Source organism: Zonotrichia albicollis, chromosome 8, assembly GCF_047830755.1.
Source record: "Zonotrichia albicollis isolate bZonAlb1 chromosome 8, bZonAlb1.hap1, whole genome shotgun sequence".
Taxonomy (NCBI): Eukaryota; Metazoa; Chordata; class Aves; order Passeriformes; family Passerellidae; genus Zonotrichia; species Zonotrichia albicollis.
Genome location: NC_133826.1, coordinates 20,124,747 through 20,152,075, shown reverse-complemented (window position 1 = coordinate 20,152,075; position 27,329 = coordinate 20,124,747). Strand labels below are relative to the sequence as shown.

Sequence of the window (27,329 nt, the reverse complement as noted above, 5' to 3'; positions counted from 1 at the left end):
TTGGTGGCTGATTTTAGCCTGACTGAACACATCTGGGAGGGGGGCCTGCGAAACAGCAGCCGCGGCCAAAGAATCGGCGCGACGGTTACCCTCCGCAATGAACCCAGGAAGATCTGTGTGTGATCTCACATGCATGACATAAAATGGATGTTCGCGGTTGGAGACTGACTTGACGAGTCTACTCAGCAATTCAAATAATCTCTTATTAGTGATCTCTTGAAGAACAGCTGACTCAGCTCGAGACACTACACCTGCAACATATGCAGAATCTGTGACCAAATTGAAAGGTCCAGGGAATTTCTGAAAAGCTCTGACGACTGCGTCTAACTCAGCAACTTGTGGAGAGGCCTCTACAACAGCAACATCGGTCTCCCACTGCTGAGTCTGAGGATCCTTCCAAGTCATCACTGACCTGTGGGATGCTCCAGACGCGTCAGTAAAAACTGTCACAGCATCCAGTGGCTTCTTGCTCTGAACCTTCTTCAATGAAAATTTAAACTCTGAATTGAATAATTTGTGGGCCGGCTGATCTACTGCGATGCGCCCAGTGTAGCTGTCGAGTGCAAACTGAAGATATTCATTAGTTTGCAGCAGTTCTTCAAAGGTCTTTAGTTTAAATTGGCCCGATTCTAATTTAATTGGGATATGTATGCATGAGAAGTCACAGCCTGCAAGCTCTCTGATCCTCGATCTTGCTTTGAGAATCAGTTCGGCCACCAACTCCTGTGGCCGTGTCATTCTTTTGGACCTATGGTGGCTCAGGAAGACCCACTCTATAATTAAGAGTTTGTTCTCTGAGCCTTGGTCCTCCAGACTATCATCCCATTGATGTATTATGCCATGCAGGTGTGGCAATTTTCCCAGTATAATAAATTTGAAGGGCAGGCCCGGATGGTATCGGTGGGCCTGTCTGGTTGAAATAGCCTTTTGTATTTTCTCCAGAGCTACCTGTGCCTCTGGGGTAAGAGTCCTAGGGGATTTAAGCTCCTCTCCCCCTTTCAACAAATTGAAGAGGGGGGCTAGGTCTTCAGTTGAAATGCCTAGCCAGGGTCTCACCCAATTTAAAGACCCACACAGTTGATGGGCATCTGCTAGGGTCTGGACTTTTGTCCGAATTGCCAATTTTTGCGGCACAATTGTCCGCTTTGTGATTTCGAGGCCTAGGTATTTCCAAGGTGGCACCCGCTGAATTTTGTCCTGCTGGAGCTCGAACCCTGCAGCAGCCAACGCATTGGTTGTCAGGTCAAGCACATGGGCAAGCAAACTGTGGTCGGGCGCACACAGAAGGATGTCATCCATATAATGATGGACAATGACGGCATCCCCGAGGGCTGTACGAATGGGTGACAGCAGCGAAGCGACATACCACTGGCAGATCACAGGGCTGACCTTGAGGCCCTGCGGGAGCACCCGCCAATGATAGCGCTTGGCTGGGGACTCACAGTTGATGGACGGAACTGTGAATGCAAATCGCGGGGCGTCCTCTGGGTGAAGGGGAATTTGGAAAAAGCAATCTTTTATATCAATCACAGCTAATTCCCAATCTTGGGGGAGCATTGCTGGGGAGGGCATCCCTGGCTGAAGCGAACCCATGTCAATTATTAATTCATTAATTTGGCGAAGGTCGGTCAGAAGCCGCCACTTATCCTTATTAGGCTTTTTGATGACAAACACTGGGGAGTTCCAAGGTGACATGGTCTCTTCTAGGTGGCCTTTCAATAGTTGCTCCTGAACGAGCTCGTTGAGCGCCTTTAGTTTTTGCTTGTTAAGTGGCCACTGTTTGACCTCTACAGGTTTATCTGAAAGCCAATTCAGTTTCCAGGTCTGGCGCTCCTCAGTGGCCACTGCCCGAAAAACCTGGGGAGCCTTCGGGAGATCGATCTTGGCTCCCCACTGGGCCAATAGGTCCCTTCCCCAGAGGGGTTCTGTGTAATCTAAAACGAACGGGCGTATAGACGCCAATTGCCCGTCGGGCCCCTTAATTTGTACAATGCTCTTTGATCGGTTTGCCAATTGAAGGCCCCCAACACCAGAAATTGTGCCCGCAGCGCTTTGCAAGCCCCAAGTCGGCGGCCATTCCCGGGAGGGAATGATCGTCACATCTGCACCCGTGTCCAAAAGACCCCTCACTATTCTCTTGTCCTCGCCCAATGAAAGTTGACATGTCAGGCGGGGCTTCTCCTTCCCTACTAACTGTGTCCAGGCAACGGTCGGAGGTGAGGTCTTCTCCTTCGGTCTCGTCCAATGGTCTTTATCTAGAACAGAAATGGCCTGGGCAATGACCTGTCCCTCAGGGAGGAAAAACGGGGGTCGGACACAGTACAGCCCTACCGCAAAGCGGTCCTGGTCGGTAGTTATCAGACCAGGGACGATACGGATGTCTCGCGGTGTGTGCTTTGTGTCCCCGACAATGGTCCACCTGCAACGTCCAATTTCCCTCCAGTGACCCGGATGTTGCAAGTCGACAGTCACCAGCTGTAAATTACTGTTAGGGAGGTAAATGCTCTTAGTTAGCTGCAGCCTGTAAGGGGAAACAGAGGACATGGTGTTAAATGCAGGTTTGGGCGGAATATCACAGGTAAAGTGTTTCCTAACTGATAGGTGCGTCAATTCCGGCAAGACGTGCGGCGGTTCTCCCTCGTTTCTACTCTCCCCGGATGATGGAAAACAGCCCGCCACATTTCTATCTTCGCGCAGGGAGGGGCTGCGCTCCAAGTCTAGTTTTTTTTCTTTTGATTCTCCTCCTTTTCCCGCTTCCGCCTCCATTCCATGTAGTCTTGGCGCATGGGACACTGAGGCATCCAATGCCCCACCTTGCCACAGAGATGGCAGGGATGGGTTGCTGATGTCCTCTTGCCAGACCCAGAAGCAGAAGGACCGGCCACGGGGGCAGCTTCAGCCTCTATGAAGTCTTGCTCGGGGCATTCAGCAAAATGCACAGATGTTCTCTTAGGCCTTGGGGCCAGGGAAACTTGACGCACTACGACATCTATCATGGCTTCTACTGTGGGCTTAGGACTTCGAGGGAGAGTTTTTATAGCCTTGCGGCAGTCAGCGTTGGCATTGCTATAAGCCATCCGCTCAAGCATTTTTTCCCTGTCATCCTCTCCGAGCGCCTGCGCTTCCACATATCTGTATAGGCGTTCGATAAATTCCATGTATGGCTCTTGCACTCCTTGCAAAACCTCAGCATCTTCCCATTGGGAGGTAACTACCTCTAACTTAAAGAAGGCCCGCTCAGCTGCTCGGGCCGTCTCTACTAGCTGGGATGGGAATAAGGCTTTAGCTTGATTTGCCCCTTCAGCCCACTGTCCTTCACCCAAAAGATGTTCTTGGGTAATTAACTGCCCATCTGCGTCATGGGACAGTGTAAGGTTCCCCCAAAAACTTGGGAGTACTTCCACTATTTCCCTCCTCCATTCCCTCACCCAGACCCTAAATTCCATGGGTCTGAGCAGGCTAGAGAAGAGGGACCTTAAATCCGTCGGTACCAAATCTCCCTGAGCAAGGGTATTATGTAGCAAACCCCGGAAGAATTCTGACTCCCGGGAGTAATCTTTCTGAGCTTTGCATAGCTCTTTTATTCGGACCTGTGCTAAAGGGACCCACTGTGCCCGTGCATTTCCCCCCTCCCCTAGATGATATGTAACAGGAGCGGCTTCTAATAGGGGAGCTTGCTCCAGTTTCCGGCTTTCCCCCCCCCCCTCCTCTGAACACAAAGCGTGAGAGCTGGGGGGGGTGGCGTGGGAACCGAAACTGGAGGAGGTTGAGGCGGGGTTTGGCGCTGACGTAAGGCAAGGGAGTGGACGCGGCAAAGTACCCTTCTCCGCCCCCCGGACGGCGTTCGGAGGCGGAGGGAAAAACGAAAATGGAGCGGGGGGGAAGGGAGTGGGGGGCTGAACCGGGGGAGGGGTTTGAGGAGGAGCTGAAGGTGGGGCGGAGTGCTGAGGAGTGAGCGGGACGGAGGGAGGGTATGAGAGAGGAGTAACTGGGCAAGGGGTGTGGTCAGGGTGAAGGAAGGGGTTGGTGCTTGGGAGGAACGGGTTAGCGGAAGAAGAAGCAGCTCTGGCGGCAGAGACCGCGTGGTCCCCGCCATCTTGGACGGTAAAGGAGATACTTTGTGGAATTTCCTTACTAAACCGAACAAACTTAGGGGTTGAAACTGGGGACTTGAGAACTGGGGTAGAGGGTGAGGATATAGGAGGAGCCTGACTAGGGCTCCTCGGATGGGGAGGCTGAGCAGGTCGAGAGGGAGCAGGGGCAGAATGGTTTCCCTGCTTTTTGTTGGCCTTTAAAATCCCTTTCGAGGGCTCCTGCCTGTGTGAATAGGGAGAGGGCTGGGAGGTAAGGGAAGCAAAACGAGGGGAACGGGGACGTGCAGGGCTTTTTTTCGGTTCCCCTGACGAGCTGAGTATTATAAGCACTCTGCTCGCCCAAAATGTCACAGTCGCTAATTTTGTCTCCCCGGAATTTACTGCTCCTTCTAATTTTGCCAAAACGGCTCCCCAAAACCGTGGCTGCTTTGCAAGTTCTGGGGAAACTTCAGGGAACTTCGAAAAGACCCACTTAGTTAAAAATTTTAATTCTTGCTTGGGGGCCTTCTGGCCATCTCCAAGCAGTAAACCCTTTACAATATTATAAATCTCCTTTTGGGATTTTCCCAAGCTTGCACCCATGGCCACTTTCTAGTACAGAAACTGCTGATACTAGAAAGCAGGGAAATCCTTCTGGTGGTACAACCACCTGCCTGAAAACAACTGAAAACAACAAGCCACTTTCCACTAGCCCCTGCCTCCCCTACTGTCCCCAAGTCTGGGGTTTCAGTAAAGGAAAAAGGTTTTGGGTGGTGGATCCGGACTCCAAGTCTGGGGATACCGGGTCCACGGGAAAGATAAAATGAAAAAGCACTGGGGTGAAGAAGAGCGTCAAGGAAATAGGGTGGGGGTGGGTCCCCAACGCAGGGCATGCACCCTAGGGAAATTTAAAAAGGCAAGGGAGTAAAATCGGAAAAGTCCCCAAAGCAGGGCCCGACCTTACCAATGTGGTGATAGCAGCAAAACGAGAAATCAGGCGGTGTATTTTCGTCTCCGGAACCGTCCTCTCTGGGCGCAAGGAGTCTCGGTACCAATCCTCAGGGAGCGCTGCCCCTAAAACGGAGCCTGCACCCCCCCTGTGGGTAGTGCGGCTTCCACTGTAACTTAAAAGTCCAACTCCGAGGGGTCTGTTTTTACAGGCCCGACGTTGGGCGCCACACTGTGCGAGGGCGCACTGAGTCCCGGGATCCGGCTAGCTAGTGAGGGGTGAAGGCCAGCACCCCCGCACATCTGAAACCAGCCCCCTTCGGCGTCTTTGGCCTTAGGCTGAGCTGGGAGGTGTCTCGGAGCGGCACGAGTGTGAGGCGAATTAGGAAGCGACCATTTGCTGGAGGTAGGCTGTCGGTTTTATTACAGAAGCACCATCAAAGAGGGAAAACACCCAGCAAAATGGCCCCGAACCGGGGGCTACCCAGGGTTTTTAAAGGAAAAAGGGGGAAAAGGTAGGGAAAACCAGCTAGCCAATAATAATACATATTTTGAGGTCCTAAACATAATTGACATACCTAAATAACCAACTAAAATTAAGCAAAGGATGGGCTTTGGGGCGGCAGCCAACCATAACCCCCAGAGAGGAGAAGGTTCTCGAAACTTGGGAGGATAAAGGGGGTGATTGACTTAACCCAGGGAGGAAACGACTTTCACTTATAAGGGAAGCCAGGGGAGGAGCCATTATATATCGGCAACTATGAATAGCGGTTACTATAGCAACTTAGCTGGCAGACTAACGGTGGCGGGAAAGAAAAGGGGGAACGAAACCATTTTACACATAATAGGGGAGAACAATACATAAATTGGGGGAATAACACAAGAAACTTAACAACACACTACAACACTAAGGTTTTGAAACCTTCCAGAAGTGTTTTAGAGAAAGCCATAATACATTCATAAAAAACATACTCAGTGACCTCAGATAAACCTTGAGTTGATCTTAGTGAATCCAAGCTTAATCCAATCAGAAGAAAGTTAAGGGAATCCTTTATTCCTTACTGAGTATGAGTTGCTGGTATAGCTAAACAACATCAAAATACATACGTAAAGGACCTTTAAGGTTCAGTTCTCACCAGAAGATATCCCCAGCATTATTATCTTATTGCTTTGCTGACAATTTCCTCCCTGCTTATAACAAAAAAATTCTAGAAGTGTTTAAATTTATTTTGATGCATATTTTTGGTGAACTGCGGTAGAATTAAGCAGAAAAGGTGTTGTACCTTTTGAAAAGGGTGCTTTTGCTGCATCCCATCTCATTGTTTGCATGAGTTTCTCTGTGGCAGAGATTACTCTCTGTTATGACTTCTGTTAGTGACTTTCTGTTACTCTGTGATGGTAATACTGCATACTGGCGAGATTTTTGCTGAGGTTCTGTAGAAATGGAAAACAGAGACCACAAATTATAATTTAAGAAGAGCTGTCATTAAGTACACTGTTAGTGCCATTAGATCTCCTGCTTGTTGAGGACTGTGTGGGGTCTGAGATCCAGATCTGTGAACATGGGGATTTATCTGCACAATCACTGATTGCGTTAGGGTGGTGGAGAGACAGAACAGGACTGGGAATGGGGATGGGTAGAAGAAAGGAAGACTGGGAGTCAGCACTAAAGGAGGAACTGGGACTGTATATGTCTAATTTCTGATAGTTTGACACTGTAACTCTAATAATCATCTTTTAATTACAGATCAATGTGATGTGGGCCAATACATATATAGAGGTAATTTCTGGGAGTAATATTGCAAAACAAATGAACTGATAAACAATGTTGTTCCCTTGAAAGATAATTTATGTATCCAGTGATTCTCTTATAGAATCTCTGTCTGGAGATAAACCCCAAGGGTTTAACATATTAATTAATTTTAAATATTCGACTCCATATTTAATTAGAGAGTAACCTGGTACATATCTCCTATTCATGCCTGTGTTTGGGTATTATTCTTGATTAAGGTCTGTCATTTAGAATCATTCCTGTGTGTAAAGTTGCTATGTTAGAGCGGTGGGTGTTTGGAGACTTGGTGCATTCAGAGCTATCCTGGTATGTCTCAACATACAGCACCTAATTGTGCCTTCTTTTCAGGAGTGCTCCTGAGAAAACCAGCAGAGTTTTGGGTGCTGGCATCCAAGGAGCTGCAGAATCAGTGTAAGGGTATTTTCCAGGCTTGCTTGTGGAGATATTGTGGTGAAGTCACTGGGTGAAGCCATGGCTGTATTGGGGTCAATAAGAATTTTAGCAGGAATTGGATTTCACTTTGTAGGTAAACTCTCAGGGCCAGGACCCATGAGCTTTTCTGCAGAGGACATAGATAAGCGAGTGGGTTTTGCCTTTTAAGGAGCTGGGAAAAAGACAAACATACAGAGGCTGAGCCCAGTCACCTGTTACCATCTGCCATAAGCCTGCACACTGCTATGTTATGAAATACATTTAGAACCCATGGATTTTAATATCCTATGAAACACTTTGAGGATAGAAATTTTGGAGCTGGATTCTTGTATGATAAACTTGTTTTTGCTAGAACTTTCAATATGAAACTTGATAGTATTCGTACTACAGATTTATTCCTGTACAACAGATTTAAAATAATGGTAATCTGTCAGAGGTGCTGTAGCCTTAAGCTAATGGAGATAAAATGCAGTTCATGAAAGAAACTAGGAGATAATACACAGGAGATATTTTCGGACTCCTCTCTAGTAAAGAACTTAATTGTGGACTTAAATGCAACTAACTTGTATTAGTGCATCCAAAATGTTAGGGAGTTTTTAAATTCCTTTGCTACTTCTTTTGCCTTAAAATGTGTACATTGGGAAATTAAAGTAGGATTATTTTAGATTAAATACTCAAATAAACAATCAGTTACCTGGCAGACATGAGTACCCAGTGTACATAATTTTTATTCTGCCATTGACCCAGATTGAGAAAGTCCCCATGAAAGTATTTGAAAAGAAATAGAATATATCAGATATAAATGCTGTATAATTTTATCTATAATGCCATCATCTCAATAGAGCATGGGAAAGGAATTCCCAGTTTGTGCAGATTGAAAGCAAAAATTTTGCTGAATTCATCTGCATGTGGAAGTAATTTGGGCCAGTACCTGTGTGGTGAAGCCATGGCCACACTATCCCAACTGCATTGGAGTTATTCAGGCTCCACCCAGGGCTGTCTGTTCAGAGAGAATTGCTCCCTGGACCACATCTGGCTAAGCTTCAAGAGGAAGGAGAATAAATTTCATTTGTTTCCTCCAGACTCAGTCTGTGATGCAAAAGCAACATTATGATGTGAGGATAACTAAGCAATCCTTTCCAAAAGTGCAGTCTTGCTCTGTACTAAAATACTTCTGTAATCTTTTCTGCCTTTAAGTAGAGTTTGTCTGTGGAAGGATTATGCACCTTATTGTTGTTGCCAGTTAGAGTGCCTTTTCTGTCTTTATTTTTCAAAGGAGAAGGAATTGTGAGACTATAAAATATTAAAAGAGCCACTGATATTTTTCTGTTCAGACAAAATGTTCCTATTTTCTGTACATTATGTGTTTCTTTTGTGATTTCATGGTTTGTTGGTTTGGTTTTTTTCGTTTGCATGTGTTGTTTGCTTGGCTTTTTTTTTTAATTCCTCAATTTGTTTTAGGAACATCTTTAAATCCAAAATATTTATTTTGATTCCTTACCCCTCTTTTTTCAGGCAGGAGTGTCTTAGATATTTGTCTCAGACAAATGACTGGTCACTGAACTGCAGCTACTGATATAATACAAAATATCAGAAGTAATACTTTTTTCATTCTTTCTTTCCATTCTCTTGCTTCAAATTCTCATGATTAGAGATCTTCAAGACTTTGAACATTGATTCACATCTGATTGCTAGAGTATATTTTGTAAAAATCAACGACAAAAGCCTACAGTGGTTTTCATGAAACCCTAATGCTTATTGCAGAGGCTGACTTTACAAGCCATAGCTACATGGTGGGGGTTGTAATTTGGATTTTATGTTATTCAGGAACATTCTGCTCCAGATTTAAAAAAGAAACAAATTATATGCCTTGCTAGTAAACTATAGTATAAGAGACCATTCAGTCAAAAGGAATACAAATATCCAAAATAAGCATAAGAACTCACCCTTTTATTTTTGAAATTGTGATTATGTCCTCACTGGGGGCTTATTCATCAAAATAGTAATAGCCATTATTTACTCTCGTTCCACACTGAGAACAAAGTGGCCATGCAAAAACAGAACCCCAAAGTGATAATCCAGCTGTTGCTGCTTTTACCTTGAGCTTTATGAAATTCATAGCTGCATTAAGCACTAGGAAAATATTTATAAAAATAGCATTGCAATTGGGGAATAGAAGGTAGCATGGGTAAAACCATAAATGAATTAATTTGTAGGGCTGGGGAAATGAGAGAGTCCTATTAAAGAAGAGTGTATTTTGAGCAGGTTTTAGCATAGGTAAAAAAGAAAAAACCACCATGATCTTTTTTTGGCACTGCTGGTGCATTTTTGTGTGCTGGCACAGCCCTGGCCAGGGCCCTGGGCAGTTTGGGTTTGTGTTGTTCTGGGTTCCTGGGGCTTGTTCTGTGTGTCCTGTGTCCTCCTGCCCCTGGCCTCCCCAGCTGGGAAAGAGCATCACATGTGAATGGAAACCAGCTCAGAGAGAATTAAACCAAAACTGCAATGGGCAGATTTGGAGCTAGAATGAAAGGGACTGAACAGGTGAGGCAGAGGATTGAGAGTAGACAGGAAAATGGATTTAATGGGATTGAGCAACATTGCTGCATGAAGTGACACTCAGGTTTCTCCCCAAAATAGCTAACTGGTGACATAAACTCAGTTCAGAAATGTGAGGAACTATTGCCTTTTCAGGAAACTGAAGTCCTTCCTCAGAGGGTGAGGAGGTTAGGCAGCAGTGTGGAACCCAAAGTTCCAGAAAGTCAGACGGCCTGACCTGCCTGGTTATGGAGCATTCTGGTGTCTGAGCTGGGGCAGGGCTGCAGCTGAGAATTTGCTCTATGGGGGTATAGCTAACAGGAAAATGGAGCAGATCATTGGCCCCACAGAAAACTTCCTACTTCCAAGAAGTTTTCATTTTCACAGGCAAGAAATGTAGCCTATTAATGTAAAAATTAAATACTGCAGAGGGAAGAACCCTCCACAGGATCTGTACTGTGGAAAATTAGTTTCTTTTAGTTTATATTATTTGCATTGCTTCAATCTATTCCCCAGGGTTCCTGTAGGAGCCCCTCTGATTCTTGAGTTAGCATTTCTGCTCATAAGCAGCAGTGGCTGGGCACTGTGCAGAGTACCCTGTGATTTCTGGGCTTTTTCAAAACCAGCTTCTGGTTAATCTTTATATACTGTGTTCTGGGTGTAAAAAAAAAAATGTTGATCTTTTTAAATTTAAGCTGTTATTTTTCTAACTATCTGACAACCCACATAAATTCAAAACCGCTTTTATGGTGCTTTTCCATTATTTTTTGTTGCTTGCTAATTACTTTTCTTGCCTGATTTCATTTGCAGTTTGAATAAATAAACTGTTTGGTTCTGCCTTCAGGTTATTGTAGGAATAGTCAATATGCAGCTATAATAAAATCATAAATTTCTTTGAACAGGCAATTTCTAACATATACTTCCACAGAGTTTTAAAGTTCTATTATTGTAGAAGCAACTTGCTTAGGAGCTGCAAAGTTGCAATGCTAATTTCTGAAGTTGGGAAGACATTTAAATCATGCAGAGCTCTATATATTGCACAGGTAGTTTAAATATTTGTGTGGCAACTTTGGTAAAAATGATTCTGTTGTGTACTGGAATGCAGAACCCTGAATAATTTTATTCCCTTTTTATCTAAATGTAGGGAAGTTTTGGGCCTTGATGTGGGCCTTGCTGGGAGGAATCAGGCTACATAACTACTGCATAATGGATCATTTTTACCCCAGGTAAAATTTTACAAGTTAACTACTTCCTTTTCCATGATACTCCTTTTTTAAAATGCTACTCTGCTTGATCATATGAAACATCATTATTCCTATTTCCCTCAATCTCCTTGAAACCACCTGAGATTATCTTTATTACTCTGATGGAATTGTCTCCAGGCATGCTTAAAAATCTGCACAGAACAGGAGAATCACCAACTTGGAGTAAAAAATCTCAGAAATTGCCTGTTACCATGAAGGACGGGTGGTTTCATTAGAAATAGGACTCATCATCTCCCTTCTGTCAGTGTGGCAGCAAAGTTAGGTCCTGCTGGGCCTGGGTGCAGCCAAGGGAGCACAGCCTTGGTGCACAAACTTTGCTTTCTTACTTATTCTATTAACATTGCATAAAATAGCTGTTTCCTACACAGGTTCCTACACATGGCAGTTACAGTGCTCTCCTGGGATGCTTTTTCCATTTATCCTTGGGTATTTGTTATGGTTCCTACACATTCTGCTGGCTGTTAACCTGTTTTAAGCTTGGTGGGCTTTCCTCCTGCACAGCTGAGCTCGTGACTACCCTTGGAGCATGCATATCCCATTTCCTCAAATACTTGGTTTCCTCTCTGTATCCCTCTAGGCTTTGTAATTAGATCATAGAAAAGAAAATGACAGCTCCAAGTAGCTTTGCATGTATAAGCTTGAAAATAATAAGGCATTAATTTAATTTTGTCTAGTATTTATATCAATGCAAACACATTTGCATTTGTAACACAAAGCAGTGGGCATAGATTAGCCATGATTTGGGATATCAAAGCACCAAGAGGGATCATTACCAACACTCTAAATGCTAAAAATTACTTAGGTATATCTAAATAGTGGCAGAGATAATTGGTTTTTAGCTGCCACACAGCTATTTAATATTCTTTAGGGGTCAGTTCCCTAAGCCTTATGTATTACTGTATTGTGCAAGGGCAGTTTGTGGGAGCTGTAAATGACAGAAATACATGAAAGATTTTATAATATATAATAGCTAATAGGCCACTAGTGGCTACTGCCTCAAGAATAAGAATTAGGGCGTCTCATGAAGAGTAATGCACATCTGGTTGATGTTCTGTGGGTGTAACATGACCTTGATCTCTGGGCTAGAAAAAAGATCATGGCGGCAAAGAAATTAATTCTGCTTGGTAAGCTCATATTAGAGGCAATGGATGAGGCAATTTTTCAGGTAAGCTCACTGACTAAGATTTCCTTTCTTCCTCCTCTTTTCTCAAAATAACAGAGGGCTAGTAAGATCTTTAGCTGTTTCATCTAGAGGAGATTTATAATCGTAGTTGTGTGCTGTTTATCTAAGGTATAAATGTTGGGATTAGTCTAGGTCTTTCATAACTACCCTAAGTAAAATATTTTGTCAAACACCCAATTATTGGATGTTTAATCAGCCTGGGAGGGGTTTTTTAGGTCAAGGTCACAGGTACACTTAGTATTCAGTCAGAAAACTTGGTTTTCATTTTTTTGTTTTAAGGCAAACACTTAAATGTGTGTTTCTGTTACTCAAGCATAAACATCAAAATAACCATCTTTGTACAATACAATGAGCCCAACTTCTTTAAAAGTTGGAGACTTGAACTTGTTGTGAACCCAGGGAATGGTGCTGGGGTCTGCAGGGTCATACAAGTCCTAGACCTGAGAATACTGAGGTTTTCTATGCTCTTTACCTCATGCGTGACAGAAGGATGTAAAATGTATATCAGCCTTTTAAACCTCACAGGGTCAGAGAGGGAAGCAGGGAGATGAATAGCCTACAGCATGCTGCAAATTTTATACATAAATGACTTCTCTGTTGCTATTACATCCCACATCTGAGGCTGGAAATCCTTGTGGTTGTCCATGTGATCACAAAACACAGCATTTATCCAAGCTGGCGAGTGTCAGTGTGTACTATGGCTGGTTTTCCGCAGAGGGATTGCCCAGGCACTGGGGGATGCAGTGAGATTTCTGCCTTCATTTTCTCTGTTACAATGTGCACTTGTGATTGACTGCAAAAGCTGCAGTACTGTGCTTTAGAGTCGTGACCTAGAGCATATTCCAGGTCCCCAAATAGCATTTTTCTTCCCTTCTCCCCAGGTAGCAATTTTAAAAGAAAATAACAAGAACAAACTGAAATAATAGGCAAAGTGGCCATGCTTTGTTCTGTGCTAAGGCGCATCAAGCAGCTGGTCCACTCCTGTTGGAAAGGGTCCAAAGTGCAGGCAAAGGATGAAAAATGGAAAGAATGTGACAGAAGGGCAAAGTTCCCAGAATGACACTGAAGACAGGGAGGTCACTCAGGTGCCCAAAAGCTCTAAGCAAACAAGCTCTGGTAGATCTGGCTGGAGTAGATAAAGTTACAGCAATTACCAGATATTTTTACCCTACTTGGATCCTATACATACCTAAATATAGTGGTAGAACTGAAAAAAAGACTGAAGCCATTGGCTGGATTATTTTTAATAGGTCACGATGTGGGGAACAATCTTCATTCAGTGAAATGTTCAAATACAGACACAGATGTAACTTTTACTAGGTCACCAAGTTCTTGCTGAGATGTAAGCAGCCTCATAGATTTTATGGTTATGTAACATCTTAGATTTATGTTTATTTTTATGTCTATTATGCTTGCAGTACTTCTAGACCCAAGTCTTCAGGGGTACATCCAGTAAATATAAACAGATATAACCCCTGCACACACTAAGGAGCAGAATACAGCTCATTTGATCATCTGTGAGCTTGGGATGGTAGGAGCCTGATGCTGAGCAAAGGCAGGAAGCAGCAATCCTCCCCTGGCCCTCTCAGCAGGGAGGCAGAGATGCAGGGGAGCTCCAGAGGCTCTCTGACTTTCTCACTTTGCATCCTCATCTCAAATGCAGACTCTTCCTTGCTGACATTGCCCCTTGGCACAGCCACAGCAAACTGGCATCAACTTAGTGAGATTCATCTTGCTAACTAGCACCAGTTAGAACTTAATAACAGTAGTCAGTGTTTGGGCAAATTTTCAATTTTCATCAGCTAAGATATTTCTCTGTATTACATTGTTATGTGAAATATGATGCTCCACTATGTATTAGAGATACTATTTTACGTTCATTAATATTTCTTAGTAGATATTTCATATCTAATCTTTTAAATGAAATAATGTTTATTAAGTGTAGTGTAAGCAGTACAATCAAACACTGTATCCAATCTAGACCATTAGAGTGTAATTATATAATAATGAAGTCAGACAGTAATTTACATTCCAAAATTTACTGCAGTGAAACTACCCATTATAAATATAAAATTACTTAATTCTGTGATTAGAGTTACATCTCTGGTTCTGTTTGTGAAGAAATGAAGAACGGTAGATTTTTGGATTAAAATAGGTGAAAAAATTGTCATCACTTCTAGGGAAAAAAAGTTCACTCTGGTGACACTGTACTGCTTAACTTAAATTATTTCCCATCAGGATCTCTCTTCATCTGTTCCTACATCCTTGAGAGACCCTGAGTGGCTCTTCTAAAATATTAAATTGTTTTAAACCCCCCCAGTATGAGTCATAAGAATAATATGCTTTATTTAAAATAAATCCTTATTTCACCCCATATGAGAATACTTATTCAATTTATTAATTATCTGTTAATTATTATCACTCTACTTTGCAAAAAATTGTTTCTTGCCTCTAAGTGCCTCTCAAAAGCATTTATTCTTGCTTTTATCTTTGCCTGTATGATCAGTCCCATCATGTTGATTATGGCTGAAAATCAAACACTGGAACTAAGCATTTATTTTACCAATAGACCCAGATTTAGTTTTTGCTGAACATGAAGGTTTTATTCGTGTCATGGTTTCCTTAATGCATGAGTTGATTCACCTTTCCAGAGGAACATTTTCATTCCTGATAGACTTTGACATTTAAAGTTTAAATCCTCAAGCAACAGCATAGGACAAAAACTCTAGGAGACGGGGTTTTTTAAAAAAATATTAAAAGGAGATGTCACTGAAAGTATAAAATGGTAAAATTGCTCCTGCTTGTGAACTGTGACTAACCCAAGTGGAGGCATTTTTTCCAGGAGCTGGACTTGAAAATTATTTTGTAATTTAACACTCTAAGGTGTCACTGTTAGATAAAGAATCCTATTCAGCATGCTATAGCATGTCCCTGGCCAGTGTGAAAACCTGAGCCTGATGTAATTCTGATAGGTTAAAGTTCCAGCACAGAAGTCCAATTCTAATATATTTTTTCCTTTTGGCTACAAGGCTTTGTAATTATTTTAGATTTTACGTCTTCAACCTTAGAGGCACATACATTTAAAAATACTCAAGTCAGGTATGAAGTCATTCATAAGTAAAAGTTAAAACCCTCTTGGCTCTGAGAGAAGTTATTTTCTCCAAAGCAATGTAGCAGTCAATACAAAAATTTGGGATATGTTTTAGAGAATTTCTAAAATTACTGTCTACTTTCAAAGTGAGGATAAGAAGCCTGATTATATCCTTCCTGGAGAGGCCCGTTTTATCTAGGCTGACTGACAGAGGACCTTGGAAACTCTTGGCAGCTCTAAGCTGCCTTCACGCTGCGCTGGCAGGAGCTGGTGTGTCCTGGGGCTGTGCAGGACTTGAGCATCATCAGGAGCCAGAGCATCTGCACCCACCAGTTTGGCTGAGTATCACCAGAAGCCCCTCACACTGCAAGGGGGGTAAAAGGCAGACCAGAGAAAGCTGCAGGAATGCAGGCAGCCCAGCAGTGTCCCCAGTGCCACTGTCCTGTCCCAGCACTGGCAGTTCCACAGCCAGAGCTCCGGGCAATGCTGGTGCCCAGAGAGGAGCTCTGCTCACACTGCCCAGCACCAGCATCCTCCCTCTGGGGGCTGGGGGACCAGTGCCACAGCTGCACCTGCTCAAGGGCCAGCACTGCAGCCTCGTGTTTTATTGAGAGTGGCTAAATCCACCATGACAATGGGAAATGGCAAAATCTAACCCTCCATAAAACAAAAGAGCTATAATGGCTTACTATGTCTATAAGGTTCTTTTCATCTGCTTTCCTTTCTATCCCTTTTAGTCCATCTTTTATACTAGGCATGTGTTCTTTCAGACTCTTCTTTCTGTAATTTGCAATCTTCCTTAACTGTGTTCAGTTTTCCCCCTCTAAAACAGTCTTAATCTTTCAAGGCATTTTCAAATTCCTAATTCAGCTTTTCTGTATCAATTAATCAATTTATTATCTCGTAGGCATGCCCTTTACTTGAGCATTCAGGTACCATTCTTCAGGACTGAGCATAAAATCCTCTCCTGACAGGAAAGGCTTTTAAATTATTTAACTTTATTATAACTATTATTTAGGCAAATATATAAGAAGAGGCTAGTGCCGTGGTCATAATGATTATTTCAGGAAACCTAAATTAGTCTTGAATTTTGAATTAGCTTTCTAACACTTTACTTAACCTTTTGTATTTAACAAGTAGGCAAACTTCTGTGATTCTGTAGGATTCCATGGAAAGAAAATAATTCCATCTACATCAGGGACTTCTCAGAATAGCATATCGAAAGGTAATTCTATCCTTTATTTCCATCTTTGGTGTGTATTTGTTCATTTCCTTCTGTCTGCTTTTGTTTTACCTGTCCTCTTTTCATTTTATGGCATGGACTCTGGAATTTTACTCTTCACATTGCTGATACATCACTGGGTAGGAAAATGAAAATAAAAAGCAATTGTAGTTTTATACCATCACATCTAAAATGGGCTTAGTCATCTGTGTCTTTCTAGATGGAAAAAAAATCCTAGGAAACTAGAGTAAATGGTAAAAAATAAAGTTTTCTGGGAGTGTTTATGTTGATTGTCATTGCCAACTAAAAAAGAGGGAAAATGTAAAGAATGCTTTATCACATGCAAACCTCTCATCCTCTTAGGCTATGGAAAAGTAAACCAAAACTCTGCAAAAAAATACAGGTAATTTAAATTGCTACTGAAAGCCAAACACGGCACATACCAGCTGTTATAAATGTATTGTAAATCATAGACCCTGAACTTGCAAATAATGGATTTGCAAGCTAAAAGGAGGTGAGACAGATGACAGGATTGCAAAGACAAATCAGTTGGAAAAGGAATTGTGTTCAGTCTTTGGCCTCCAGCAGCACCAGCTATACTTCCCTTCCTGGTGAATCAGACTCCTGCTTGCAGCATGGAAGAGATGAGAACAACATGAGAGAGGATAAAGTGGATTTTGTAGATCTAAAACCATGAGGTGGGAAAAGGTTTTGAAGGTATTCCTCAGAGCAGTAGAAAATCCCAGGTCATGCACGTTTAGCATCACTGCATCGAGAATTGCTCTGCAATCAATGCAAGATCAGCCTTGAGAGGCCTTGTGACAGGGACCAGAAACCCTTTTCTCATGCAGTGGAAATCAAAGATTGGGGCATGTAAACTGTATCATCTGGCCCAAGAAGCAAGGAAATTCTTTAGCGATTTTTAGAGTCTGCAGTAGACTTTAAGGATGAGTTTTTAGATGTGATGACCACAGACAAGGAGATAGCAATGATTCCAGTTTAAGGAGAAAAGGTGAATATATTAGTTAATAGTCTGGGGAGGGCAGAAAGGTTAATTCCAGAGGGATTTACAGGAAGAAGCCTCATGACTTCTCTTCAGTCTGTGCAGATGAGCAAAAAGCAACAAAAGGTTAAAGTTGAAAATAAAATTAGAGCTAAAAGCAGCAGAAAGACCTGATGGTGATGTTGATTATAATAATTCACCAGGGGAGCTGAAAGGACATAGAGAAATATTTGACAAAAAAAAAATAATCAGTGAACATAAGGCAGGAGTATTCTAAATGCTAAGCAACAGCTATGTTTATGTATATAACTGTAATTGAACCATACTCTGATGACAGAGTAACATTCAAACAAAATTAGCCAGCAGTTGTAGTGATAGACTAGACTAGAACTTGCAATGTTGATATCGTCCTTGCCATAATATTTATTCAGAAAACATAGAGGTAATTCAGATATACTGATATAAATATTTCATTTGTATCTAAATTTTAAGTTCAATTTTATATTTATGCTTCTAAAAATCTCTTTCTGCTGTGGTCAAATTTAATTTCTTTCATTTCTTCCTTTTCTATAACATATGGAAGTAATATTAAGGGATCTGTGCATGATAAAGTTTTCAGTGTGGAATGCTAATGGCTCTCTGTGCATAAGCTCAGACCTTCCTCATTTTGCTTTCTTTTTCTCTTTGCTGCTTGTCAGCTTTTTCTAGATTAATTTAAATGTGAGCAGATAGAAGTTCTAAACTAATATCAATCCGCTGCTCCAGGGGAATTACTACAAAACTGAGTCCCAGTCCCAGCTCCTGGCAGTGTAAGCTACCACCTTTGCTCATCTTCACAGGCCTCCCATCACTCACAGGGCCTTTCCTCAAACCCTCCAGTCCAACCATGAAAGTATCAAATCATAAAGTTTTATGAAATGCACTTAAAATAGTGTGAACATAGTTGAGCATGCTGCATATTATTTCTTATCATAAACCCCAAACAGATTTATTCTGCTTGAAGAAGCATCGCAGCACCACATTACAGCAGGAATGTATTCCCTGGGTGCAGCAGCTCTTGGGCAATGCAGACCTAGAGGATGGTGTCTGACACGATGCAGTTCCTCACTGAACACAGAGAGATCTGGGATCAAACTATCCCAACGCCATTGGAGAAAAAGTATGTAAAGAGCAGATAAAAGCCAAGAGACTCCAGCCTGTCCACCTGCCCCATCCAAGTGGGATTTCTGTGCTTCTCAGGGCAGCTGGTTTGGGAGTCATTCATCTGCTCCTCTTTGGAGAGTGTTCACAGCAATGGAATTATTTCTCCTCCAGTGTCACTTTGCCTAGGAGTACAGGTAAAGTTGTTGGACAGAAGCATGAATGAGAAGAAAATTAAATGGAAAATTCCTTCCTGAAAGTCTACCACATGAATGCAAAAAGGAATGAGGAGCAGCCTATGCACAGTGAAATTTGCTACTTATTTTCAGTTAAAATTCCACAAAATCACCACTTTTAAAAGTCCCTGGTGTTTTGTGGTAAGCAGCCACTTAGCAAGGAAAAGATTAGTATTGCTGGCAGTTTATTCTTTCACTGTTGATTTATGCTCCTGTCCCTCCTCTTTCTCCTTCCATCACTTTTATGGACTCAGGTGTTTTCTACCCTGCCATAGCTCAGCTTTTCCACCACATATGAATCTCATGATCCTCAGAAAAGCAAATAGTGCTGGTTTGTACCAAACATCTGTAGCCAATGACATTTCTGATAAGACAAGTTCTTCACCAATTTTGCTTCAATTTTCTGTCCCTGCTATAGTGAAAAAGATACAATACATCAAGAAACAAGCAGGACATGAGAAAATAGAAAGAAAAGGGAAATTGCTGTAGAGCAGTATCAGAAGTTTTACACACTTGTGCGATTGTAGAAGAGAAAAAGAAATATTGCCAAGCAGCAAGAATGACACAGGATGAGTTTTCCATGGGGATGTTGCATGGCAGAATGCATAATAATTTCCCTCATCAAGGCTCATTTCTTAATTTAGGGAGAACTTGCATTTGTTTCTTGAGCAGAAGAAGAAAATAGAGGCAAATGTGAGTCGAGGCCCCCAGGCATGACTCCATTCCACCATTTATATGTGGGGTTACAGGAAGCAGTGAACATTCTTTAATTAGCAGTCTGGGAGCAAGGCCTGTAATGAGGCTGACTGTCAACACTCTGCTGAACACTACAGTCTACCCAGGCATATTGCCAGCAGAGTGGACCCCCTCACTGGGAAAGCAAACTTCTTTCAGTCAAAAGGTTTTCAGTCTTTCCATTAATTGATATATCCTGCTCAGGTTGTCTTCTGTCAGAAAACACATTGAAAATGTTCTGCTCCCCTTTATCACCATTTCCAGACCCTTTGGAGTTCTCAGCAGCTCATGTAAATGAACAAGGAAAAATCCAACAGATCACATCATCTGCAGTGGTTGTTAGGGTTATTTGAATGAATTTTGATTTTGCTGGTCAGGAAGGAGATAAGTGTATGATTGTTTTTTGAAGAGATTTTCCATCTAGAGGTGAGTAAGAAGTCATGGACAAGTGTTAGGGAAGTTTCTGCTGAAATTTGCTGTTTTCTATGAACATTCTTCTTTCTTCTGCTGTAAGCACCTGTGTTTTTCAGGATTACAGAAGACTGGACTGGCTGGACTAAAGCAGAGTTCCAAAATATCACCTGGCCAGGAGTTGCATTGTCCCCTGACTTCCCATGTTGCTCTGTACCTTGGCAAATGAGGACTATATCTTTTCCACTGTCTTCTAACTTCTCAGGTATGGCCTTCCTGTGCATGTGCAAACTGCAGCTATCTGTGAAACACAGGAACACCTTCCCAAGCCCCTGTCCCAGTCTCTCTCACATGTCATTTCTGTATCAGGAGCACAAAGGCTCAGAGGCAGGGCCTGCCAGAGCAGGAAGTGTGGCTCATCAAAGCTTGAAAAGCTGCAGCTCTCTGACCTGTGTGTCAATACTCTGACATGGTCTGTGCCTCACAAACTAGGGAAATTAGAGGTGAGTGATCACACAGTTCCTTCTTCCAAACTGGTGTTCCACCAAGTGGCCTGGAAGTACCACTCTATCCATCCCTTAGCATCCCTTAGTCCCTTATCGTGACTAGACATGCATCTTTAAATGGTCCCTGTTTTTTGAATATGGGCCTGCATGGCTGGTTCTAGTGTGTTAAGATATAAGCCTGTTGAAGAACAGGAATGGAAGTAATTTCAGTGATTTATTTAGAGCTGGTGTCAGGCACTGTTTATAGTGACACCTACAGCAATTGCCTTGTCAGACATAGGCTTCTTCAGCTGAGATCATTTAAAAATCTGTAGAACTGATGTAATCTCTGGTATTAAGCAGTAGTTCCTCCTAATGCACTGGAAAGTATGCTCATACTTTGGAAAGCAAACGTTTATCTTGCTGAGAACTTGTCAATAAGGCAGTGTATGGAAAAAGCACAACATGCAACCTGCTTCATTAAAAGCTGAAGCAAAGACTGTGAGGACAGATCAAGAGTTCAGTCAAACTGTCTCTGATAGACTTATTTCTACAGCAATCTCTGGCTAATGGAGCTGCTGAGATAGAGTCTGCTGTTTAGTAGCAATTGGTGATTTTTTTCTTCAAATAGTGCTGTTCAATAAACCCCACTGACCCAAACAAATACCTTCTTTGTTACTCAAGAATATTGTGCAGCAGTGAACAATTTCTTATGCCTTCTGTGTGATAAGTACTCTGAGTAGTTTTATATTTGTTTCTTAACAATATGTTCCCTATTATTTTGTTATAAAACTAAAATAGCTATCTATCATTGTTCTGTTCTAAAAATTTTTAATAATTTTCTATCATATTTTACTTGGGACATCTCTTTTCCAAATTAAAATATCCTGTCTTATTTACTCTCTCCCTTCACAGAAGAGAATCTATTAATAGATCTAATCATAATTGTGAATCTTCATTAAGTCGTCTTAATTCTGCTATATCTTTTTTAAGGTAAAGGAAACAAACATGCAGGCGATATTCAAGGTACAGGTAAATCAAGGGACGATGGTGCAGTGACACCAGTGGTAATTTCTGATGAGCACTTTAATTCTTTTTTACAATTCATAATCCTTTTTATTATCATCATCCTTTTTTTAAGGTAACCCTTTTATTGTCTGCCCACAAAAACATTAATATTTCTTTTCTGAGTGCTGGCTAATTTATATGCCATTGGTGTATCCATATGGTTAAAATTGATTTTCTTCTAGATACATCACTTTGAATTTATTAATGCGGAGTTTTATCTGTCACTCTTACTTTTCAGTCACTCTGTATGATAAGATCCTTTTGAGCCTTTTGCAGATATTGTCTTTAGTACCTTGAATACTTTGATCACATCAGCAAATTTCATTCTGTCACTGCAGAGGCTCTTTCTGGATCATTAATAAATAAGTTGAGGCACACCAGTTCTCTTGCAGATACTTGTAGATCTCCACAGCTAACCCAGTCCAACCACTGTGAAAAGTGATTTTCATTATCGGTTAGAGAGTAATTTGAGGATTTTTCCTTTTTCCATAGGAAAACTTTTGGTTCTCCTGAGGTAAAAGGATATTTTGAGATAGATCAATATCTCAAAAAATTACCATAATTCCTGCCTGGCATCACGCTTAGGTATCAGTGGTGTTGGTTCTGCTGAGAGCACAGATGATCCATAAAAGAATATTTAGGACCCTGCAGATAGTTTGTTCTACACTGCCTAGATGCATGTTCCTGTTCATGTGTTCAACACCTGGAACTTATTATGTGATAAATATAAATGTTGGACCACAGGCTGTGGAGACAGAACATATTTTAGGTGAAACTCTACAGTGGTTACTTTGTGGAATCTATCTGCTCTTATTGAGAGTAGTTTACTTGAGGTTACAGATTATTTTAGACATGATAAAGATGAAAAAAAGTACAAAGGCCACAAAATGAATACCACTGTTCATTTTACAGCCTTTCTTTTGATACTTGATGAAAATGTCTCCTCTCTGAATGAGGCATTTCCAGTCCAGCCCTGCTGACCCAACACAGGTGGGGAAATAGCAAACACAAACTACCCATGACTTTTCTTCAGCTGACTTGAAGCAAAGCAGTGTAATCCTAAGAGGCAGCATTAACCAAAAAACACAGGACAGCTCTGAGCTCAGGAAACCTACTAAATCTTTCTTCTTCCAAAAACTACATCTAGTACTGTCTAAGTCTCCTTGCAATTATTTTATTTAAAATTGCATCATATCTTTTGGTAACTGTTACTTTGAGGTGAATCTCATTCTGTAGACATAAAAGAATGCATTTGGTAGGGATGCATAAAAATCATTGAAACAAGATGTATTTATTCAGAATATATACTCATGCACACTCAGATACAGAATACGTTTATGCTAGCAGAAATAAAATGAACTACAAATGTTTCCAAAGCCCAAAAAGTTCAAGTGATAAAATGCAATGTGACGGTAATTTGGTAATAAATAAGTCTAATATCACTGTAAAATATAAGAAGTAAAACTATCACATAGCCTGTACACTTTATCTATAAAACAGAAGGCTGAGTATATTGTCTTATTTATTCTCATCTTCTAACCTGTCAGGAGAGCATGATGGCCTTTCAAAGATGTAGTTCTTGAATAAGAGTCAATATAAACCAAACTGTGTGGGATTATATATTTTTAGCTAAATGGATGCAATATGATACAGATCATTAACTCTAAACACCTCATCCATTAATCTTTACAACATACATATTGAGGCTGCTGGATGAGAAATGCTGTTGAAGGCACAAACCATTTTTAACAGTGATAGAAGAGTCAAATAAGTAAAAAATATTGTCCTTGTGAATTTGCATGATTTTTTAGTTTAAATAACATTTGCTACATATGCCCCATCACACAGATGTTTACTATATATATCACCCTGCAATATAAAATGGGGATTCATTCACTTTGAAGTACTGAAAAAACCAGAGTGGAGTGTTGTTTTATTTTCCTGGTGTTTTATACATTACATTGTTCTTTTCTATCCTCCCACAAAGATGACTCCTGTAATACAAGAAAACAGTTCTCTAGATGTAACTATCTTCACCTAATCATGGTAAGTTACAGTGTGTCCTTGCTGTTACCTACAATTCATATTTAGATAAATCTCACAACCTTCCAAGGCAAGGAAAGCCCATATTTATAGGCTTCTGAGGCCATATTTCTGTTTCACAGATAAAAATTTGTTTGGTAGCAGAAAACATCCCAGCACTTTAAAATATAGATTTGCAACGTGGTGTATTGTTAAAATTTAGTGCAGCTTTTACATATAAGTACTTCATGGCTGTATTTTATAATGAAAAGCAGAATCTACATTTACACATTACCCTGTGGACTTTATACTCACTGTACCAATTTATTCAGATTTCTTCTCTGGACTATAAAAACATTTTTTCCTCTCTGACTGAGGTTAAATAAATGAAAGGTTAGATTCTGTTATTAAGGTCAAGGAAATAATACAAAATTTGACTAAATGAAAACCAGGAGAAAAGCTGTAAGTTGTGTTCTTTTTACTAATAACCCAGTAGGATGCAGTCACACAAAGAGATCACAGTCAAAATATGATTCATGGAGAAAAAATAGCAGCAGTTTTGTCTGGAGTTTATTGGAAAACTAACAGCTGGATTTGAAATCAATGTTATTATTATATCTTTTGATTGAGGTTACATTATAAGGATCATTTCCAGCAATGCAACTGACAGTTCCTCAGTACTACTGCAGAGAACAACAATTGATCCAAAAAATGTACAATATTGGCTTTCCAATTGTTCCAAATAAAATACTACTTATAACCAGGTGGAGATTTCCTTTGAAACCCTTTGAATACTAGCAGTTATTTTTGGGTGCAGGCTTTGTAGTGCAAACATTGGTATAGCTATTTCAAATATCAATGATATTTAAGCTACATGTACATCTGTGAATGGTAGTTGAATGCTAGTGATTCACAATAAATTAATTTTGTTACTGTAGTATATTTGTGGTAATATTTTCTTTTGTCAAGGCGAAGATTGAAAACCCAACTCTTCTTGGTATGAAATTTAGGTGTAGAATCTGTCTCTATTTATCAAATACCATTGATACTTGACAAATCTTGACCTATTAGTATCAGATTTAGCTGCTTGGCCTTTATTCCCCTTGTCTTTCCTCAGCATGACACCAGCATTTTATCTATTTGGTGATAAGATTTTCAGCTTTTTATTTTTCTATAATTTGTGCTAACCACTTGTGGGAACATATTTCCTGTATTTCTTCCCTTTATACTTCCCCACAGGTAACATTGAACTACCTGAATGATAGGAGAGGGATTGGTTGATAGACCTAACAGACTTGGCCCATCTTCTGTCTGTAGGTATTGTCAACAATGTGTTAAAGGGTGGGAAGAATGTCAAGAGTAAGAGATGGAAGATAGTATGAGGAAAAGGAGAGAGGGAAGATTTTTGTTTGTTTTTAATGTATAGAATTTCAGTGTCTTGAAGCCAGATCAGTTCATCCAAAAGGATAAGTAAGTAAAGTTTATCCAAAAGGACAGTAAGTACTGACAGATTAGTAGGACAGGTTTTCCTATATGTAGTACTTTAGGCCAAATGTCACCCAATGCACCTTGAACATCTAGCCCATCATGCCATACAGAACAATAGTCCATGACATTCAGAGTTGTGTGTGAAGAAGGCATTATGCATAGAAACTGAAGTTAGAACGTGTTCTAAAATTGTATAAACTTGCTTTATTTCTCTTCAAGCTGCATGTAACTGCAGTTATCTTTTACACTATTAGTCCTAAAGCATTATTTAAAAGAACAAGCAATACATATGTGTTAAACTGCAGTGGAAATGTTCAGACAACCAAAATGGCAGAGTTAGACTCTCTGGGTTTTCTCCAGGTGCTTGGATGCTCTTTTATCCATCACTTGTGTTCATATCAGACAACATTAAGTCTTTTCAGAGCAGGCTATGCTTTGCATAATCACTGCATGGGTGCTTTTAAGTTTGTATCCCTAAAACAAAAGAACCCCAAGTACACCTCATTTGTACAAAACCTCTAAAAGCTAATTGCAATTTAAATCTGAGACAGCAATAATTAAAACAACTTTATGAGGCTTTTTCAGAGTTGATTTGTATTTTTGGTATTACCTTTTGTCTCTCATGTTTACAGACTGCCTGTTTGCAAGTGAAATCCCTCATTAATTTGATCTTTGCTTTTCAAAGAACCTATTGGATTTCCCTTATGTAAGGGTTTAATAATAACAGTAAGAGTGATGGTTAGGATTACAAAAATGCCTTTTCTACCCTCAAAGCATCTCTTCCCAATGGTACATGCGGAAATAATCATTGCACCTAATGGCAGAGAACAGGTAAATCTTCAAGTCTTGTGGCTCTATTGTATTCCTTCATATCAGCCCCTACTAATATTTAATCCTTTCAAAAATCCTTTGGCTGGTTCTTTCTTCTCCTCTGAGCTTCATTTTCCTAAATCTTCCTATGCCTTTTGATACAGTTAAGAAGATTAGACAGACTTAGGAGGAAAATTTCTTTTTTCCTTTCTTTCTCTTTTTTCTAAACACATGAAGACTTCAGGGTGTCTCTTTAGAATAAGCTATTTTGTGAAATTACAGTGATTGTGTCAGCAGTCTGTACAGCCATGTGGCACTTAACTCCTAATGCAGTGTCCATTTATCTGAAGAGTCATTCCCTTGAGCTCATTGGGGTTGGGACCAGGCCCTTTCCATCCATCACCCCACCACGTTTCTTAATTAAATCGAAGAGAAATGGTCCAAGCATGAGTGTCATGAAATGCTGAATTTCTACCAAAGATACATAAAAAGAACATCTGTTCACTTCTCCATCACATCTGAGGGGAACACCACCAATGGTGCTTGTTGTAGCACATCAAAAATGTGCGGCCTTTTTCACAGAGGGAGACCATGAGGCTCTGGGGCTGGCCTGAGCTTGTGGCACACCAAGATCTTCTCCCAAGAGAGCCACTGGCTACCTCTTCATCATATGCAGAAAACTGTCTGGGCAACAGCTACAAGAAGGAAGAGGAGCTTAAAAAGCTAAATTCCCTTGATTTTGCCTCCGGGCTACAACAGCTTGGGCAGTGATTGCAGCCGTCCTCGATGGCTGCAGTTGGCACAGAGCTGTGCTGGGAGGAGCTGCAGCAGGCTCTCTCTAGGAGCCCTTGAATTACAGCTTCTGCTTTCCACATGTGTTCTGCATGTTTTCCCAAGTTTTCCCATGCCCTGTATATTTCTGTGACACAAGAAATCAAGGCAATAATAACTTCAAAAAAAAGTTCTGTCTTACAGCACAGAATGGTGGAAGAAAAACTGGTAGGAGGCAAAAGCCATTTCATTTAAAGATTGCAGCTCAGCCCAAATTTCTGTCTGACCTTGGCCAAACCCATTTACTTTACTTTTTGTCTTCAGAGAAGAATAGAAAGTCCCAAAGGTAATCTGCGGATGAAATCTGTTAAGGACTATGAGATAATCTTATGCAAATAAAAACCCTAAAACTGTTCAGCTTGACAATATGGTTCCAGTAAGTATTAATGGAAAAGGTTTCTATAGGTTTTTATTATGGTTTACCCATAATCAGACTCTGAAGTGTAGAGAAGGCAGATGTTTACCTGTTCACAAAATTTTGTCCTTGTGGCTTAAAATATCCCAGAGAAAGTCTGAGTTAAAGTTCATGTGTGAGTGGTTCTATAGGATAGTAATGCTT

General features: G+C 41.0%; 1 long non-coding RNA gene across 1 annotated transcript in view; it reads left to right on the top strand.

Moving 5' to 3' along the window:
* LOC113459289 (uncharacterized) overlaps window positions 1-27,329 on the top strand; it is a 215,089-nt gene that overhangs the window by 7,345 nt on the left and 180,415 nt on the right. Inside the window, exons 4-7 of the long non-coding RNA XR_012581379.1 lie at window positions 6,769-6,801; window positions 7,162-7,224; window positions 10,925-11,006; window positions 20,186-20,331. This is a non-coding gene — a long non-coding RNA (uncharacterized LOC113459289). The remainder of the gene's footprint in view (window positions 1-6,768; window positions 6,802-7,161; window positions 7,225-10,924; window positions 11,007-20,185; window positions 20,332-27,329) is intronic.